Genomic DNA, 21,337 nt, shown 5'->3' with positions numbered 1-21,337 from the left:
TTTTCTTCAGATACACACAGCTAGCCAAGGGCCAAGTGCATTTGACATATCTTGTGTCTCTTAACACACAGCCCATGCATCATTCCAAATACGATCAGTTCGCTCAGTTTGGCCTGAGATCCGGCGATTTGAAACACAGAGAGGACGGGAGGCAGAGAGACAATCAGCGGCTCACGTGAAATCAGCCGCTCACGTGAGCAGAGTGAAGCAAGGTAATTCAGTCTTACCTGAGATCAGCTTAGGCCACTCCTGAGCGTTTTTCCCCCGCTGACAGGATCCCATTCCTATAGGAGAACACAGCATAGAGTATGCAATCAGAGTGGTCAGGATTGATGATCTAAGATGACATTTCACAGATCACACGTTGAACTTTTGCCCGTGACAGGCTGTGGCTTAGTGCTCTGTACAGTACGATTCATCATAATTCTGATACCGACAACAATAATGCATTGGAAATTCCTATTGCTTTTAAAGGCACTGCTTCATTTTCAAACTCAGGAAACTCCCAACCATCAGTGGACGCTGCTGACATTAAGATAAAATAAGGCTGACACATTTTGATATAAAAAAAAAAAGACTCTGTGTCATACAGTAAATTACCCTGCGTGGGTGTATTATAACATTATTGGTCTCTACAGGGTGCAATAAACCATTTTCCTGTGTTCTGTCAAATATCATATCTTCACAGATCTGAACACAGTTTTGTCTATATTGTGTGGATGTGACATTTCCTGCCCTATACTGCACAAAAAAACAAAGATTTTAATAATTTCCTCACTGAAGTCATGCGATGGCAAAAAGTGCACTTCATCACATTATCATAATATTGGTTTCATGTAAGAGTGGAACAGAAACTGGGTTAGTAAAATTTCTCAGCTGATTTATTTCTCCACTCATATACACACTTGAGGCCTTGTCACTCATCACAATGACTTGGATGAGAGGAGCGGATTATTCCACAAAGGAGCCGTTTGACTTTGTGCTAAGTCTCCTTCCTATCAGGTGTAATCTCCTGCTTTCCCCATAGAGATCATCTTATGTGGGCCACGCAGTGGAGCCCGGGGGCCTTTCACCGCAGCGGGTCAGAGAGATAGAGCTTCACTTCCAAAAGGTAATGCTCCCCCCACCACACACACACACACACCTCCCAAGCTCCAGCAAAGCTTCATTTAGCAGCAAGACAGGCTTCAATTCACCTAGAGGGAATGCAAGGAGTGGGAGAGGAGTTCTCAAGAAAAGGAGGCGACGCGCCGGGTGAGGGAGCGATGGAGCGGAGGGGAGGGTGGGAAGCTGGATCGCGAACGCCAGCGAAATGTGAAGTTATCAAAACACATATTTCTTTTTTTTTTCAAAACACAGCGGACAGGGTGGGAATACAAGGCGGGCTGAATGGCAGACAGGTCTATAGAAGATCCCTCGATCTTCAGAAGTCAGGAAACGGGATCAGATGAATGACGAGCAAGACATCCAGGACTTAAGTTCTTGCATTGTCTGAGTCGGCTTTTTAAACGTCTTCCATTATCCAGCCTTGTCTTTGAAACCTGAGATCTTGGCAGAGTACATCTGTTACCTCTCCATATCCGCCCTAACGCAACATTCAGGGTCTTCCTGATAAACAAATATAACACAACTAGACGGGGAAATTTATTTCAGTACAATACACCTTTGTGCTGTAATTCTATCCAAACCAGTCTGATAGCATCTGATAATATGTGTTATAGTTTAGAGAAGAATTTGCAATAAATTACAAATCACACAAGTTATTCTGACACATAAAGTACATCACCTGTGATAAGCTGCAACTGCCTCTCTCTCTCTTTGTACCTCTCTCATCCTCTCCTTTTTTCTATCTCCCTCTCACTCTCTCTTTCCCTCTAGTGTGATGACACTGTACTACCAGCTTTCACCTTTCAAGATAAAGAGCTCTGTTTTATCAGGGTATTAGAATGTGTGTGTTTGTGTGTGTGTGTGTGTGTGTGTGTTACGCAATGTGAACAATTCATCCAGGTGGATGTCAACAAAGAGACAAGGGCGCAGGTAGAATCCCAGACCTTTTCTGGCTCCCTAATCTCTCCATTCTAACGCGCACTTTGATTTGTGAGTCGGTCCACAGCCTGAGTAAACAGCCCGGCCCATCGCCACCCAAGCGAAGCCTGCAAGTAACTTTCAGTCGATCTCTTTGGTCTCCTCAGCGTTTGTCCAAGGAGGTTTACCTATCTTTTCAACCCCGGGTTAATTGGGAAAATCAGTGGATTAGCAGGACCAGACCTTTGTGAGGGGGGTTTTGTTTGAGGCCTGTTAAGAATTCACCCACTCTGTTTGTCCCTGGCTAGCAGGACCAGGCAGATGTTTCTTCATCGAGGTCAGGACACACACACTCAAACCCATACACACACACACACACATGCACGGGCGTATAAGTGCATGAAAACACGCACATGTTGACAGAGATGTTTCAGCTCATCAAAGAGGGAGGCGAGACACAGCGGATTACAAAGGAGAAGAGAAAGGTGAAGCGGGGGGGGCGAGAGAAAGGTGGAGGGCTGCAGGCTCTCCGGGAGGACGCAGGGGCCGGATTCCTGTCCTGTTTCTGCAGGTTCTTGTATGCTTTGCTCTGAGGGAGGGAGCGGGTCGTTGACACAGGAGAGAGACCATCCGCACGTTCGGGTGGACAATGTCAGAATGAGAATGAGTGAGAATGACAAGTAAATATGAGGAAGAGAGAGAGAGAGACAGAGAGAGCGAGAGAGCGAGAGAGAGAGAGAGAGAGAGAGAGGACAATGAGGCTAACATTGGTGCAGGAGATTCCAAGGTGTTTGAGCTATAGGTGCGTAATGATGGTCAGTAACTAAATGAGTTGCTGCTACCTTTACCCTCGCAGTGGCTTGACTGGAAAAGTATGTTTAGCTTGCAAAACAACAAAAAATATGTCAGGAAGCCTCTCGGCACAGACCAACATTAACAAAATAATCAATACCATCCAGCTGCAGACTGGCGGAACAAGCTCCTGGCTGGGCGAAGCGTCCGACTGGCCGGAAATGAATACTGGCTATATTTCTCTCTTGTTTAAAACACGAAACAGTTTCACTTCATGTTATAATCAACTAAAACCCAACCAATTGATGCATTTATAGAAGTTGTTTCAATTGATATTTGTTGTTTATTTTTTGAATGTGCGTCATGCTAACTTCTGGTTAAGCTATTTTGCTTGAGACTTTTGAGAATACGAATTTTTAAACGAAATGAAACGAAACCAGACAAGCAAGCTTGTCTTTATTGTAGTCACACAACACACCACAACACTTGCATGCAGCGACCACACACACACACACGCACTGTCAACGGTGGAACGGTGGAAATTCAGTCTCTGCTTTTTAACCCATCCAAGGCTTGTCCTTCCTCCGGGGGGCAGCCGGAGGAAGGACAAGCCTTGGATGGGTTAAAACTATCTTTTATTATGTGTTTGGGTACACAGCAGTACAAAAATGTACTGCTAACCCTCCAGCTCTATATTAAAAATAGAGCTGTAGAAAGGTTTCAAAAAGGACTATATGTTACTGTGGAGCCACTATGATTTTAATGGTGAACTGTTGAGTTTGCATACCTGTCTTTCTCCCTTAATACAACAATATGCGTACTGTGTTTATGGGAACAGTTTCTTTCCTCACAGGACAGGATGTGATCCTGTGGGGGAGGGGTGTGGACAATATTGCAGATTTGTTGCTGCTTTAATGTACAAAAATGAGAATGTCAAGGTCTTTGAACCACAGTTCACTGCATTAGTATCAGTCAACTTCAAAGTGAGGGTTCACTTCCCAGGAGGCTCTGAATCACATTTTTATCATGATAAGGCCATAGAGAGAGGAAGGTGATTGAAGTGTCTAAAAACAATGTTGATACATGCAGTTTCTATTTTGGTGTGAGAATTGCGACAAAGGTGCCCAGAAGCCCGGCCATGCCTACAAGGCAGGGTTGAAAGAATTTCAGCAGTCGGTCAGGAAAGGACTAATAAACCAATACAAAACAACAGGGTTTCATTTGAACCAGAAAGACTCAGGTCTTGGTCTCTGGATCCATTGCTACTGGAATCTCTCGGCAAATCAAGACAAAACAAAAAAAATCTTTGCTTTTTAATGTTAATTCATTATATAATCCTATTTCATGATTAGGCCACTAAGTTGCTGTTGCGTGAAAAGGGAGAAAATGCAACCTGTTCTGAGTGAAAACGGCAGAGCAGTATTTGAAATCACATTTGTGAATCACCAAATTTGCAGTTGTAATTCAGTTAATTTCAGTCGTACTTACTGTGAAATCTATTGATAAACATCCTATCTAAGCCGTAAGGTTTATTTGTCACATTGCCGTTGCAATCGCTAAAAATAGCAAAATCGCAAAATCGCTATTCATTTTGACAAGCTACCCTCCATGAGACGTTCTATTTATAGAGCCACGTAATATTTCAACAGAAGGACTGATTCCAAATAGTGAACCCGCACTAAATAGTGTTTTTGGAGTACATTAGGCTACACTATATTGTTTTATTACTTCCACATCTCTAGCAGTTCTATCTTATCCAGTCTAAATCTCTAAGCACACACAGTATAGTGCCAAGCTTGATATCTCCAGCATGTCTTGTCTTCTTCTTCCTCGCTGGCTGCAGAGAACACAACGTTATTTCCGCACAGCCAGGGGCTTGTTCCACGAGTCTGCAGCTGGACGTCAGTCAACATAATGGCAGCAAGTTAACTTTTGCTTAAAATGGACCAACATTAGAGCTATCCACGAGACAGGATAATTGTCATAGCAGACACACGGTTTGCCTTCTCACTTTTTCTGTTTCCTGAGGATGAAATGCTTGTATTTATCCCTGCTCTGTTCCCGCATTATGGCCAGCTGTATAAAGAGGGCTGGTGTTTGAGAGGTCAACTCCTGTCACACAAAGACAGAAATGGAGCAAGGTGGGGTAGAGAGAAGAAACGAGAGAATGACGGGGTGAGGAGACGTGATGGACGTAAACAAAGAGCTTGGAGTTCATAGCGATAAATCAGAGCCGCTGTGTCTCCTGGCCGCACACAGTCGCCGTGCATCCCTCCCCATCGCTCACAGGCTCCACTTAGACATGACACCTGTGCTGACAGCTCAACCTGCCGACCCATGTGACCCCTCTGTCCCGGCCCCCTGGAGCAGAACGCCGCCGGAGACAGGAAGTGACACGGCCAGAGAGGTCGGAGGTCGACTCAGACCGTGCGTTTTGAATATGAGAGAACAAGATGGGAGGCGGCGGATGCAGTGGCAGCTTGTTTTTACAACACAAAGAATCACAATTACTTTATTCAACAAGTACAATAAATGCGTGAGACTTTATCTTGGTGGTTTTGTTTTTTGTCAAGGCATATTGACCACTTGGATACAGTAGCATCACAACACATACACACATGTATATCCAAACATGGTGCTAGGACAACAGGATCTGATATACAGTGCAATAGGACAATGCATGACATACAATAGACATACTTTGCATAGAATATAATAGAATAGAACATTATGCATGCCATTCCATAAATGTAAGAGGGGTGGGAATAACTGGTTGGGTTCATTTAAAAGTAATTTTCTCCTTCCCCTCTCGCTGAAAGTAATAATCTGTGACATTTCTATATGAATACATTTCTGTTTTGCTACTCTCTATTGCCAACTGATATAACACAACAGTGATTCAACCTAAACCCAGTTCATGAAAGCTTTTACATTTGCTGTTGTAAACACCCGGTGTCTGGTAGGTCTTTCCAGGGCAATATGCTCTGGCTTGCAGGAAGTGATGCGTTTTATATTTCCAGAAGCAGCAACAACAGCGGTTGGTTTGGCATAAACAGAAGAAGAACTGGGTAGTTATCATGAGCAGTGATAGCCACCATGGCTGAACAGACAAAGAGAAGAGCGCCACCTACAGAAACTCAAACTGCATCAACAGAAAATCCAAGGAAAAAGACGTCACAGTACTGGACACACTGTTTGATTGACAGGTGATCTGAGGGAAGTGCAGCACAGAAATGCACTTAGCACCTAAGACGTTGCAAGAAACACACAGATTAACACTTAAATGTCATTCTTTCCATGCTTTTACCATGCAGGCCTACATGAAAGGGGATGTGTAGGATGAGAGTTATTGAAAAGTTTCCCTGACCAAACAGAGGTGATGCTTTAGGTTCAAAATATCGTGAATGCCCAAGAGCATGCCTGATATTTTCTCTAGCTCTCTCTCTTTCTTGCTCTCTTGCTCTCTCCCTCTCTCTCTCTTTCTTGCTTTCTCTCTCTCTCGCTAACACACTGGACAGCCAGAAGCTAAGTCTGGGGGGCACATTCTTGCCGTCTCCTCACTCAACTGCCAGCACAGCACGTGGCTTTGTGCTGGCTTCGCCGATGGCTCCTTTTAAGAGCGCTTAATGGGTCACACACACAATACACTTTGTGTTACAAAGCAGTGAACCTCCACTGAGGGGATCGGTGGTGTCACCAGGGTTCAGGTGCAGGGGAGAGAGAGGGAGAGAGAGAGAGAGAGAGAGAGAGAGAGAGAGAGAGAGAGAAGACGTATTGAAGACGTATTGGGATGGGGTCGAGTCTGGACGTGCTGAACCTCAGTCTTGGCCACATACATATACACACACACACACACACACACACACACACACAGCCTTGGCTCCTCCATGTGTTCGGTTCTCCCCAACCTGGCAGTCTGACAGCTCGTTACTCAGAGGAAATGGAGGATAATAATGGCCCGACTGGCCATTATTGCCCTGCGGCCTATGCATGGTACCGGACCCAGACTCACTTCTGCTTTCTCACTGTTCTTCTTTCCTCTCTTTCTCCTCTCTCACCTCCCTGCAACTCAGAGGCTTGTGTCTTTGGCCCATGCTGACTGACAGCAGAACCAGGTTTCAGCTTACACACACACACACACACACACACACACACACACAACAAGCGAAACAAGCCACTCATTAACACATATACACACGCACATACAGACATACATGCACACAGGCACACAGATACACACACACACACACACGGAAATGTCCAACAGTGGTGAACAGCTGCATGGGTCGGTCTGGAGCGGGACCAGCCACCTCTTGGCCACAAAGGACTGCTTGTGCCCCCGGCTCGCTAGGAACATAAAACACAAGAGATAAGACCAGACACTGTTTGCCAGGACCAGCGGACCTCCCCAAACAGGAACTGCAAGTGCAAGTGGTTGACACACACACATACACACACGCATGCGAAGCACACACACACACACATACAGTACGTGTGTGAGTGTGTATGTGCGGAGATTGTAAAAAGACATCTAGAGAGGTCAGATTTGTTTTATTAAAGCCCATCTCCGTTGCCCTTGTTGGCCCGCCCACATTTCCATCTGACCATTTAATCTCATCTCAAAACATGTTAGCATGATTATCCCCACCTGTAACAATCCCAGTTAAAGCGAGGTTCACCTGTGTAACGGGTGAACTGAAGCAGGTAATAGGTAGGAATTAGTTGCTGCTCCTATTCTGCCCTATAAACCAAGGATTTACTTGAGAAGCCTATTTGAAATATTTGAGATCACTGAGGGTTGCATTTCTTTAAAAATGATTCATTATCAACAAACAAACAAACACGACTGTTGCCATTACAAACAGTTGCCCCAGGAATCTGCTTTGTTCTTTCATTTGCGCCACCTATACAGAGTTCTTGGGCTCTATTTACTGTATTTGATGTTAAATTTGACTACAGTAATCCTTCCTGGTGGAATGGGTACGTTACACATCCATAGCAACAGGTAGGGGAAGTAATAAAATAACGTTAGATAAAAGTAGCTCAGAGAGGCTGTAAAATGTAATGTCACTGGTCATTTGACAATGATGTATTTAAAGAAAATCCTACACAGGTTTTCCTATAAGATTGCACTTTTACATTGGCTATTGATGAAGAAGAAGACGAAAATTCTCCACCAAACCTCTCTCTGCTCTGACATGCTTGGTGAATGCAGGGTCAGTCCTATTGTGTTTTTCCCCTCCAATTGTGCCTAATGGGAAGCCAAAGAAACCTGCTCAAACAACGACATCGCGTTCTATTCTCTTCTATTGGGGTCTATTTCTGCTGAGTCATGATTTATCCGGTCAGCGCTCACAGGCCCACACAGACACAGGCCCACACACACCATGACACAGTAGAGTCTGTGTGGCTAGGATCAAGGTCCACTCAGAAAGGGGAGGAGGGAAAGCCCCTAAACGTGACTGATGTCTTTGTCCTTATCGCTGCCCTTCTTCCTCTCTCCCTCCTTCTGTCTATCCATCAGCAGCCGCATCTCGCTCTTTCTGTCACCTCCCCATCTCTGTCCATCTGTCGCCATCCCCCGCTCCTCTCTGCTGCTCTGTGATCGGCCTCTCTCTCTCCCACACCGCTACCCTTTCTCTCCTTGTTTGCGCTTGTTTTGTATGAGATCACACGAAATTACTATCAAGTCATAATCTCCCGGGTCTTTGCTGCGATGTGCGTGAACAAACTTGATGACCTTTTTGGTGTTTTAAATATTTGTGTCCATTGCATCAACAGGGCGTGCGTCTCTCTGCAGCCAGATGTGTGAGGAAGAGACGGAGAGGGAGAGACGGAGGCCGGGCCGAATGAATGCTGCTGCGTCACCCAGCAGTTTATTTTAATAATTTCCTCTTCATTCGTCAGCTGTCCACGCTGACCACTGGGCCATGCAGCTGTAGCTCATTCATAACCTCCACCGGCCACCTCTAATGTACAGCCCACATACACACACACACCCACACATGTACAGATATGCACGTGTATCTCCATGTGTGCGTACCCATACAGCACAGACAGCATGCACAGTTTAGCAAGACGCTCCTTTGGCCAATTTCTGCAAGACGCCATTGAAATAAAAAATGACTTTTTTTTTGCCTTTTTAGCTCATTCTAACTATCATACCATATACCTATTTGACAAGTTATACCCCAAAAATGACCAAAAAAAAATATGTTTTTGTATTTTTATATCTAAATCTCATCACATTTACTGAATCTTTAGTGGTGCCACCATTGTGTACCAGGTGGTGAACATAACAATTCAAAAAAATTAAACCATCACAGATTTTTGAACAATCCCGCCGCTCAGCCCTTCCCATCAACTGTGTTTCTCTCCCTAACTGATATCCCATTGGTTTACACTTTTGAATGATCCCTCCATGCCTTATGTCCCGCCCCACAACAAGAAATACATCATATTAAGGAAGCAAGATGCTCTCATGCGGTTTCATCGCGACTTTAACATCTGCGTATGCAAATAGAGTGAGAGGGCACTATGGTGTCTCAAACACCTGGCACTTGGCCCCTTCAGGGGGACGCTCTCACAGATACATCCACAGAATCACCCTGATGTACTATAAGAGGCACACCCATACAAATGTAGGGAGGGGTGGATGGATGCACACATGCATGTACACACGTGTGTAAATGTCTGCATACACACCCACACACAGATCGCAGTCATGCTTAAATTGCAATCTGAGGTTAGTATCCCAAGATGTTTTCTTATCTAATTGCTTATCTAATCATAGGTTTATTGAAGGTCAACAGAGCTGAAAAGTTACGACAAAAGTTTATTTTACAACCGAGCCTGGAGTGATTCAGCCGTGGAACATGCAGAATATTCAAAAGAGACATCCGTCCAAATAGGGTTATTTTCACACCAGTAAAAATCTATTGGCCCCTACTGAGTGAGACTGAGACTGTCACAATGATGAATGGCCTTGAGGTTTGGTCATAGCTCTACTTTCAAATTCCACTCATTCATTATCTGGGGGAAAGTTGGGAGGGAGCTAACTTAAAAAGGGGAAGTTCAGAGAGAGCAAACCAAAATGGCAACGATCAGCTGATGCTGCAGTTGCCGGTTCATCTGAAATAAAGTTTTACTCTTCAAACATCAGCATAAACTTTAAGCTACAATGTGCAAGTTTTGTCTTGAGGCAGCAAGTGTATTGTTAGTCCTGCCCTCCTCCCCCTCAGTTGGTCAAGGTCCCGCCCTGACACTTGACACTCATCTTGATGAGCTGTCTTGATGTTTGTTGTTGTTGCTATGGCTTTACTGTGCTTGATGCACACTGCTGGCCACGCCCACAACAGAAGGTACAGTATACGCCCAAAAGTGTCCTGAACATCATTGAAAAGCTAATTTCAGGCAAACACACAGGGTCACAGACACAGACTGAGAATGTATTGCATATCCATATTTCTTGTTATTCTAATGTCAAAAAGTTGCAGATTGCAGCTTTACTGTTTGAACTGTATAATGTCATTCCTAAAGGAGGCTCTGGTGGTGGAGCAGTATATCACTGAATGGAAAAAAAGATGTTTTCCCTTTGTATTATTCCGACAGGGATTAACTCATTGGCACAAAGCAGCAGCATTCTCCAGATGATTCACTGATTACAGTTAATTCCTACGTCACCTCCCCATGCCTCCAAGCATTCCACCGCCGCTTTCTATTTTGGATTGAGGTATTTGCCTGATTTCTCTTCATTTAGCCTCTTGAAAAAGGCCCTGTGAGTGAGGTCCTTGTGGAGAACTCTCCTCCGCTCCCAGAGGGATCTGACTAAACTTTAACTGTTGTCGGGCACATGACAAGAGGGGGACTGATTCCCATGTGATTGGTTGATAATTGCCATGTTTGGAATGATGGAAAGATTCTTTGAAATCTGTGCCGCCACTGTTCATGGGCAATTTACTGTACATGAAAGGGGAAAGGCGATATCACTGATTAACAGAAGCCAATATGTTAGAAGACTAACTATAACTCTCCTGGACCCTGATCCAGGAACAATACATTAACTAACTATCCAGAGCTAGGTCATTGAACTCTTTTCAAATACACCTCAGTGGTTGATTTAGATTTCCTAAGAAAAGACACTCAATGTGCAAGTAAAGTACAAATAAGTGCAAAAGTTTCAATTCTGCCATGATAGTTTTTCCGCCATTTCTAATTTTGTGCAAAACCTATTTTTACTATTTCTCCTGCAAAGTTGATCCACAAAATTTTGCACACAGCATATATAGACTTCCTAGATTAAGACCATTACCCAGAGTTTTGAAAATCCAAACCGTTTGGCCGTGCTGCACAAGTTGACGGCGAAGACACGCAAACAGAAAATGAAGCATCATTTTAAACGCTTGATGCTAGAGCAACCAAACTTCACAGATACATATTTGGGGCCTGTGTGTGGAAGCACTTTGGGGCACATGGATGGACCCCAAAGTGTGACAGACCACATCTGCTTGTGCTCCATAGCGCCACCACCAGGCCAACCTTGCAATAGCAACTATTCTTTTTAAATTTCTCCTACAAAGTTGACTCAATCTCCAACGGATTTTACACATATCATGATTGAGCTGCCTACATCATGCCTCATTCACAGATTTTTGATACTCATAACCCATGTTTGGTCTTGATGTGTAAATAAAGTTGATGACGAAGTTGCCCAAACAGGAAGGGAGACATAATTCCAAAATGCTTAATTCTAGACCATCCAAACTTCACATACCTGTTTGCAAGGAGCCGCAAAGTGTGTCAGACCACATCTGGTCATGATGAACTGCATCACCATCATGACAAATTGGAAATCTTTCAAATGTAAATATGTCAGGCAACATTTCGCTTGCAGCTGCAGGACTTTCACTGAAATGTTCTGTCTTTGAGATGCAGAACTTTTCCAAAATGATGAATCAAGCTTCTATTCTCACTGTCAAATCATTTGCCCCAAAGGCTTCGACCGCTTAAAAATAGCCGCTTGTGGCTATATCTAAAAATGTTTCCACTTCATTGCTTTTGATTTTGTTACAATTTAATCCAAGTTTACTGCCAATTCTATGACTCACAATCAAAAGGGTGGACCGGGATGTTAAGTATAGTGCAACTGCCTTTGTGTCAGAGGTGTAAGAACATAACAGTACATTAATACCCTCTGATAGGCAGCAAACAGGATGTTTCTTTGGGCCTGGCAGAGAAGGATATGAAAGAAAGGTGAGGCGTGAGGTGTGGCGAGCAGCAGGCTGCAGGTTTGGAACAGCTGAGAGCTGCAACCCGGCTGCTCGCTCTCTCTTTGACTCAGCACATTGGCAGAGTGCTTTTCTGCTGCATCACAGGCTGAGCTGCTGGCTGCAGATTAATGACTTTTCATAGTTGTGACTAGAAAACTATAAGTGTAATAGTCCTGGTGTTGCGTTGTGATACAAAAATATCTTAACAAGTCATTTCATCTTGTATTGAGTGTAGAGTTTTCTTTTTTTTTCAAACAAGTGAAAAAATCTGCCAATAGTGTGAGAAAATTTAACTTGTTTCCAATGCAAATCAACTTGTTTCAAGAATCCACCTGCATCAAGTGTCATTTTGTTGATATTAGTGACTTGTATTGCCTTTATCAGCATTGTTGCAAGATGTTGACACTTGGTCCTGAAAGTAAACAGCACTGTAAACAAGTGAAAGTGTCTCACCCCATTGGCTTTTCCCACTTATTTTAAGAAAAATAAGATTTTAAGACTACGAATATCAGATCAAATGACTTGTTAAGATTTTTTTCAGTGTAGTGTGAGATGTTAAATGCTCTTACAAATCTGGTAATCACTGCAGATTGGTTAAACAAATATACCTGAAATACACCTCTCTCTCTTTCTGTCTGTCTCTCCTCTCGCTTGCCCTGTGTGTGTGTGTGCATGTGTGTGTGTGTGTGCATGTATGACCAGCTTCACCCACTGCTGCTGCAGTCAGCTCTCAGCAGCAGTCTCCCAGCAGGGCTTTCCCCTGTGTCTTCCAGCAGATGTGGCCAGCCAGCCTGACTAGCGCCCTCTATGAGCACGAGGCACTAAATGTTCCTGCAGAACATGAACCAGCAGAGCAGAGCAGAGCAGAGCAGAGCAGGCAGCTGGACAGGGACAAGTGCAGCACCGCCACCGGCAGCGCTCACTGCAGCGACAGCGGTGCAGCCCCCAGGAAACAGCTGCTCTGCTATCACTCACGCATACACACCCAGCAAGGGATGCAGTAACTTAAGTTTCTGGACTTCTACTCTATATGGCTTAAGAATGCGCTTTACGTTATTAAATCACAATGCTGAGAATCAAGCCTGTTGAGACATAACTGTTTGCCAAATGTGACATCAATCTTTATGATTTATGAATAACTTGGCTATTGAGCCAAGTCCATGCATGCATTTCATCTGAATTGAATCTAATGTCATGACTAATGTTGTGTATAATGTATTTGCCTTCGGGGCTGAGTTATTCCAACTCCCTATATATATTTCCCCCGCCCCTGCAAACAACTTTGATGTAATAATTCAACTTATATTGTACACTGTGTACTTCCCAGTAGTTCCAGCCTTACTAGTGTAATAACAATTGCATATGCGCACACACACACACACACACACAGATGCCCACATGCATACACGGATGCCCACACACACCGCTTTGTGTGTGCATATTTGTGTTTATAACAGTGTGCGAATACCAGCTGTGAACAAAACAACAGCACACAACAGAGATCAGGGTGTGTTCAGGGAGGGCAGGGTGTTGGTGTTGGTGTTAGTGTGGGTGTGGGTGTGGGTGAAGGTGAGGGTGGCTCAGGTCAAAGGGTTTGAAACAAAGTATAAATATTATAGGCAGAGCGAAGCCAAAGTGAAAATAAAAACGGAGGGGAACTGGAGCTAAACAACACACTCCGATGGTTAAGAGGTGTGTCAAAGAGATTCTTATTGGCAACAAGATAAAACCACAAAGTGAAGTACAAGAATAGAAGTTTCTGTTTTTCAAATCACTCTACTCATGGGGATGGAAGTGGATGACGTGAAATGGAGACTGTGTCAACCAGAGAGAAGTATTTTTTAAAGCAACTTAAAATAAATTCCTAAACAAAATCATAAAAGTACGCATGTTGACAGTGCATCCATACAGTCCTTTATGTGAACACTGAGCACAATCAATATTTTTAGGAAGGTCTTTAAGGAAGGTCTTTTCTCTAAATAAAGCATTCCCATTACTTTGCACTTTCAGAAGCCAGTTCCTGATATTTGAACTGCAGCTTTGGTTTCCTTCACCTGTTGCTTACTGTCTGAGGATGGACTGAGTCATAGCAATTTACTTTAAATCAACGTACATACTTTCATGTCCTGGTTACTGTCAGGTCGCACGTCGTGTTTTTGCTTTCTAGCCATTTAAGAGCAAAACCCCGTTCTCCTTCACATTTATGGTTTAAATAAAAGGACACCATCTTCTGTATACATACCTTAAATACGACTCTAAAAAGTGACCCAGAGCTACGTTGATATACGTTGATATGGAACACATTTGGCATAAATTTCAGAGAGCAAACCTTAAGGAGCATCATAGGGCCCTGCTACCAATAAAAAAATATTTTTGGGGGTAAAATATAGCAAAAGTAGGTGGGGAAAATCACTACATGACTTATTCCGTATGAAAGTACTCAAAATGAAACCTGATATTCATTCATGTGTAATTGTTTATGCATGAGGGAGAGTAAAGGGAATTTATGACATTAAGAGGCCATGAGGGCAGACAGAAATATTTAGTAAGTATATAGACAGATAGATAATATGTAAATATTCTTAATGTCTGTGGAGTATAAAGGAACAAAAAAAGTAGAATTAGAACCCTCCTCTGATTACATTTAGGTTGTTAGGGTAAAGTGATGCTGAACTTTGGTAGTACCTTGGGCTGTGTAGCTTCCTGGACATGATATAACCCCAAAATCGGTGATTCTCTGTTATCTGTTGCTCTAGTAGAGGTGACAGAAAATTTTCTTTTTTTTCTCTCTCTCCATTCACTGCCATTGTATGGAGGAACAGGTCTGAAAATCACACTTCTAGTACATAAACAAATGCAAACAAAACAGATTCTACCAATATATAAAAAAACTAGTCCTGTCGCTGAATTGTGGTTAAGTGAATCATTTTCTTTGTGTTTTTTAAACCTTTCAGTTTGAACTAGTGGAACACTGAAATCCGGTAGGAGGAAACTAATGTAGATTTAACAAAGAAAATAGTATGTTTATCAATAACTATAAATAGGTGAAAAAACGTGGGAGGCAGGACTTGACAAAGCAGATTCTGCCAATATATAAAAAAATGAGTCTCTCACTTTTTTTTAACTATTTACAATTTTTGGGGGTTATACCGTGGCCAAGAAGCTACACAACCCAAGGTCCTACCAAAGTTCAACATCACTTTAAGTCTAGCAGGTAGTTGTCATGACCTTAACTGCACGCAATATGTCCATGACACGTGTTTAAGACGTGTTAAGATCAGCTGGTGTTAAAGCCAATAAGCAACATTTGCTTAAAAGTCACAGAAAACACATTTGAAAATGATCCATCCATATAAAAAAAAAAAAATGTATTTAGGTCCTCGAGAGCCTGAGGCTGGAGCTCGGTTGAGTTGATATAGGCCACAGCGGGCTAATCTTATCAGCCGAGGGTGGAGAGAGGAGAAGAGAGGAGGGAGCGCTGGTGTTATTTCCGTTGGCACCCTTTCAGACCAGTGTTTGCAGTGGCATGACCACTCCACATCAACCATAGCTGAGAAAGGTGGCCGCTTATCAGTGTGAATAAAGTGCTTTAAACGAGGAACGTGACTACTTCAATGAAAAACGGAACGCGGCAAACAAACAGATGTAGCTATCGCCCGGCAACGGCAGGCTACGGTTACTGCAACACAATACACACAGGGAAGACACAGGTTATCAATGCATCTGTTATTTGTTTCTGGAGATGACATGACCGCAGAGGTGTGACCGAGTCAACTTTGCTCGAGTCCCGAGTCACTCTCAAGTCTTGAGGCGCAAGTCTCAAGTCAAGTCTCAAGTCTAAATGTAGATTACCAGGTCAAGTCCATGTCATTAATGTCAAGTCTCAAGTCTTGACTTTTCAATGCAATATGGTTTTAATAGGATAAAAACTTGGTAACAGCATCATGAGTTTGATTTCTATAATACAAATTCAGAAAACAGAATTTAAATTCTGTTCCAGTCGTCTGCTGGAACAAATCTCATCACTTTCAATCTAAGTCATTTACACAAACACAAGATCTTTTTGTCAAGACTTTTCAAAACATTTCAAGTCATCAAAGTACAAGTCAAAGTCAAGTCAAGTCTCAAGTCTTCTCTTCATGCATCAAGTCAAGTCTCAAGCAATTAACACTGTGACTCAAGTCTGACCTGAGTCCCAGTCATGCGACTCGAGTCCCCACCTCTGCATGACCGTTACCTGTGTGTGCCGCATGTCCGTACGGAGGAGCAGTAAAACTTCCTAGCCTCATGCCAGTCAGCAAACCTTTTAAAAATAACAGATACAGCTGTGTGAAAAGCGCAAACAGAGCGATAGCAGTTAGTCATCAATCAACATGTATTTTATGGATAACTTGCCAGTGCGCGGTGTTTCTTTACTCGAGAGCTCCTGGGAATGCGGGGTCCCGACGGGGCCACAGTTAATATCGCGAGGGCAGGTGGGGAGAAGGCTGAAACGCAGTGGGGTTTCATATCGTATGTCTTTAATGTCTGTCTGTCTGACATTCCTGCTTCCCAAAGGCCAGTGTTCCCATCCATCCTCACGCACAGCCTGTCTGCCACCTACCTACATGTACAATACCCTCTCTCTCTCTCTCTCGCTCTCGTTTTTTTTACATACATGCACACACAACTGCACAAACACACACAAACACATGTCCATGCATGCGTGCACCGACACACACACACACACACACACACACACACTCTCTCCCTCTCACTCTCACTCTCTCCCGGTTGGACAGTATGGCATTCAGATCAACCATGTAAAATAATACTAATGGCCAAAGTGCAGCGCCTCAACAGTATCACTGGCCAGGCCGGATATTGAATCGCTGAGTTTTAATACATGATAGGCAGACGGGGATGTTCCCTCTTCTCCCCCCACACACACACTCCTACTCTCATAAGAGTGTGTGGAACAAGCTGTGCCCACGTGAATCACAATTCACAGCGACGTGACAATATTTAAATCACAATATTGTTTTTTTTTGTCAGTGTTGTGCAATCTTGATTTGTGTCAGCGAGTGAACATATGTGAAATGCACTTTTAAAATCCAGTTAAGTTGATCGGATCATGTTTATTCCAGTGAGAGCCACACCCCCCTTCCCCCTCCACCAACCCACCTACACACACACACACACACACACACACACACACACACACACCAGTACGGCCTTACTGTAGCCCCACACCTCACCTCTGAGCTTCCTGGCTACTAACTGCGGGGTTCGACTCACACAAAGCGAAAACAAGCTGCTCTGTGTCTGTACCAGGTACCATCTGGGTCTGGTTACCGAGCAGTGGGGTCTATACGGGGGGGGCAGAGGATGATGAGGGGTGGATGGGGGGTGTTGTAACCTGCTCCCCTCTAAAACTATGGAGGCCACAAGAACCTATGAAGGTAGAGAGTTGTATGCACATAAATGTATGCAGTGCGACAGGCCCAAACACACTCACATGCAGGCTCACACAGGTACACATGCTTGCATGCACTCAGGACACACATGCACACACACACACACACACACACACACACACAAACACACAATGTCTGGAAGTCTTACTGTCTTGTGTTTCTGCCATCTTGAGGTTTGAATTAAGAGTTAGTGTAGCAATAGTAGCCAGGAAAAAGACTTTCGGGAAACTGCCCACTTTATCATTCAAAAAATATCACTGTTGTCATGTGAACATCTTAAGTCCAATTTTGGCGATTTTCCTGTTTTCACTTCAATTGAAGGATTACATGGTCTTCTATGGGTTGAAAAAAAATGCTCCTATCCTTGGGTTTATAAAATGCTTTCAAACCCCTTTGGATGATCTCAAAAAATCATTGCCATGACAAGACACTCTGTAGCGGATTTTAAAGAATTCTGGATGTTCCACAAAATCCTGATCATGCTGTGCCTGAACTGGTCGCACCCTCATTAAAAGTCAAACATGTGGTAGGTTCCAGTGTTCACAACAAATGAAATGAAATAGCTTATCTTGCAACAAAAAACACATGCTTGCACACACACTGCATCTTCAGTCTTGCTGAACAGCCAGCCTGTCTCCTCACATTAACACTGAGATACTGTAAGTGACAAAATCGATTCTGTACATGTCAATCATCCACACATCACACAACTTCAGTAAGAATAGATGCTAACATAAGCTTAAACTGGATGATGACATAATATAGAACTGTCTTGAAGCTGTTGCATGTGTGTGTGTGTGTGTGTGTGTGTGTGTGTGTGTGTGTGAAAGTGAGTTAGAATGAGAGAAAGCAGACAGACATACAGCAGATGGTGCTTTCCTGAGCCCTGCATACTGTCCACTGTCCTACCACACTACCTTATCTGCTGGTCATGCTGCTGGGTGACACTCCTGTATGAAGGATGTCCTGGACAGAACCGATAACGCGTTCCTCCTCACTGAGGTCATTTCCCCTACCCAGCATGCATCTGGGTCAGCTGGTGAACTAGTTTTGCGGGTCAGCAGTGCTAGCTGGGTCAGCTTGTGGACCCTCACTGTTGAAGATACAACATTACTGTCTCGTGACGACTCCATACCTCCGCTATAGCAACTGGCTGGTTACCCTATTGATATCCATCGGATTTTGAAATGATCCAGTGAAACTAAGGGAGTTTCATTGGCACTGGGTTCATTAAAAGTAGTCGCACATTAATTACTAGGTAAACTTTCAAGTTAAAGGGGCATTAAAAACACAGTATGGGCCAGACAGTGAGTTTTGAAAGCCAGAAATCTCATTACCTGGTGAAGTAATTGATCAACAACCCTATCAAACCCCTCACAGATATATAATGGTTATATTATACAGTGGTACAGTAAAAATCATACTTATTGCACCTTTAACTTTCACATTAACAATATAAATATGTATAAACAACTACATCGGACATATGAGGCATTTAGGCAAAGACAGCAATAATCTCTAAGGTTTAGAGAATTTTTTAAGATTTAGATTGTACTGTATTTATTGCTGTAAGAAAAGCATTTTGTGATCATGGGTTAAAACAATAATAATTGTAGTCAGTGGTTACAGTTTGGATACTGGATTTAGTGATGATTTTGTGATAAGTGGGAGTGATTTCGCATGACTTTTTTTTTCAATTTTGCACAATCATGATGTAACATTTAGGTTATTTGAAAAGTGAATGCCCCCCAAAAAACATTAAGAGCAATCTTTTAATGCAAAACAATGAAATGTGGGAAAAAAGGGACTGGGAGGGAACTTGCCAACTTGCAGCCATGGATGTTTATATGGAAGTGTAAACTACATTAAAATGAGCATAATTAAGTACACAATACATAATTTGATCATTACAAATGATGACTAAATTAGCTGTACTCTCATTAAATGTACGTGGTCTCAACACTAATTTAAAGACTGCAGAATGCCTTGATGTTTTAAGCCATAAAGTTGGGAATAGCACTTACAGAGTCGCTGCCTATTCATCTTCCAAGAGCAAAACGAAAGGGGGAATTATTTTAATTTGTAATAAATTTAAATTACATATTGTTAATAAAGGCAATGGCGTAGATGGCAGAATTGCCTACTTACAGGGAATATTTTGTGGTAACAAAATTGCATTGGTGGCATGTTATGCACCTAACTCATGGGCCTGTATTCTTTGAATCACTATCAAAAGTAATTTCTGAAATGGTTGATTATGGTATAATTATTGCTGGTGACATGAATGCTGTAATCGATCCATTGCTAGATAGATCCAACAATACTTTAAGCAATACTTCAGCTAACTCAGCACTGTCCAACTTAATAAATAATTATGCACTGGTAGATATATGGAGAATCAAGAATCCTACATTGAAAGAGTTCTGCCTTGCAGAGATTTTTCTCTGCAAGGCATCATACATTTTCAAGGATAGACTATATTTTGATTTCTTCTAAAATTGTACATTTAGTTCAAAGTGTTTGTGCACATGTCAATATCAGGCCACCATGCCAATCTATGCATTTTCTTTCTTTCTAATAAGTCCAACGGAGCCCCAAGATGGAGACTCAATTTAACATTGCGAATTTAGAATGTACCTTGTCATGCCTGATTAGAGAACAACAAAATAGTTTAAATCCTGATAAAGAAAAAGAAGTATCTACAGTTAAAGCGGAATTTAATGCATTAAATTACTAAGGGAGCCAAATTCTTAATTCATAGGGTGAGACACACAGAATAGCTGGATGGAAGTAGACCAAGCTTTCTTTTAGCAAGCAAACTTCGTAATAGTTAACAATTAGCTGATATCCCTTCAATTATGAATAATGAAGGTACCCTTCTATATGATCCAATGCTAATTAATAAAGAATTGGAACAATTTTCTAAGAATTTATATACCTCTCAATTACAGACGTCAAATAAAGAGCTAGATCATTTTTTTGTCGGGCTGAACTTACCTCATGTATCCTCTGATGATGCTGATCTTTTAGATTGTCCAATAACACTCAAAGAATTGTTTGAAGCATTGGAAGACATGAACCAAGGTAAATCCCCTGGAATAGATGGCATTCCACCTGAATTTTATTCTCAGTTTTGGTCTGATTTAGGACCAATACTTCTAGAAATGATTCATATAGCTACTAAAGAGGGACGTTTTCACAAGGACATTAAAACTGCTATTATTTCTCTCATATACAAGAAGGGGAAAGACCCCAATTTATGTACAAGTTTCAGGCCCCTATCACTTTTAAATACTATGGTCTTGACAGGCAACCAGTGGTCACCCCGATTTTCAATCCAACGTGGCACACGACAAGGATGCCCTGTCTCAGCATTACTATTTGCAATCTCGCTAGAGCCACTGGCCCAGAAAATACGATTTTCTGATGAAGTGAAGCAGATTGTGGTAAAAGATACTGATCATAAAATTTCTCTATATGCAGATGATCTGTGACTGTATATGGATCAGGTACCAACTACACTTCCTAATGCCTTAAATATCTTAAGCAAATTTAGTTGGTTGCAAGATTAATTTGAATAAATCATCTCTTTTACCTCTGAATAGTGCTATGGTAGAGCTAAATCTGAATACAGAAATACAAATTGTCCAAAAGTATTTGGGAATCGATGTACAGTATATGCCTCATTAGATACAACAGTAGCAAATAATTATGAAAGAATCTATAAATCAATTAAAGGAGACCTAAACAAGTGGCTCAATTTAACAGTATCTTTGGCAGGACAAATTTCTATTT

At 42.5% G+C, this 21,337-nt stretch overlaps 1 long non-coding RNA gene across 1 annotated transcript in view; it reads right to left on the bottom strand.

The window, feature by feature from the left end:
• Nucleotides 1-225: 225 nt before the first annotated feature.
• Nucleotides 226-21,337, bottom strand: part of LOC139924009 (uncharacterized) — a 94,716-nt gene continuing 73,604 nt past the window's right edge. Inside the window, exon 3 of the long non-coding RNA XR_011785221.2 lies at nt 226-284. This is a non-coding gene — a long non-coding RNA (uncharacterized LOC139924009). The remainder of the gene's footprint in view (nt 285-21,337) is intronic.

This window comes from Centroberyx gerrardi, chromosome 4 (assembly GCF_048128805.1).
Source record: "Centroberyx gerrardi isolate f3 chromosome 4, fCenGer3.hap1.cur.20231027, whole genome shotgun sequence".
Taxonomy (NCBI): Eukaryota; Metazoa; Chordata; class Actinopteri; order Beryciformes; family Berycidae; genus Centroberyx; species Centroberyx gerrardi.
The sequence above is the reverse complement of the archived record's forward strand: the minus strand, read 5'-3'. Positions and strand labels throughout refer to the sequence as shown.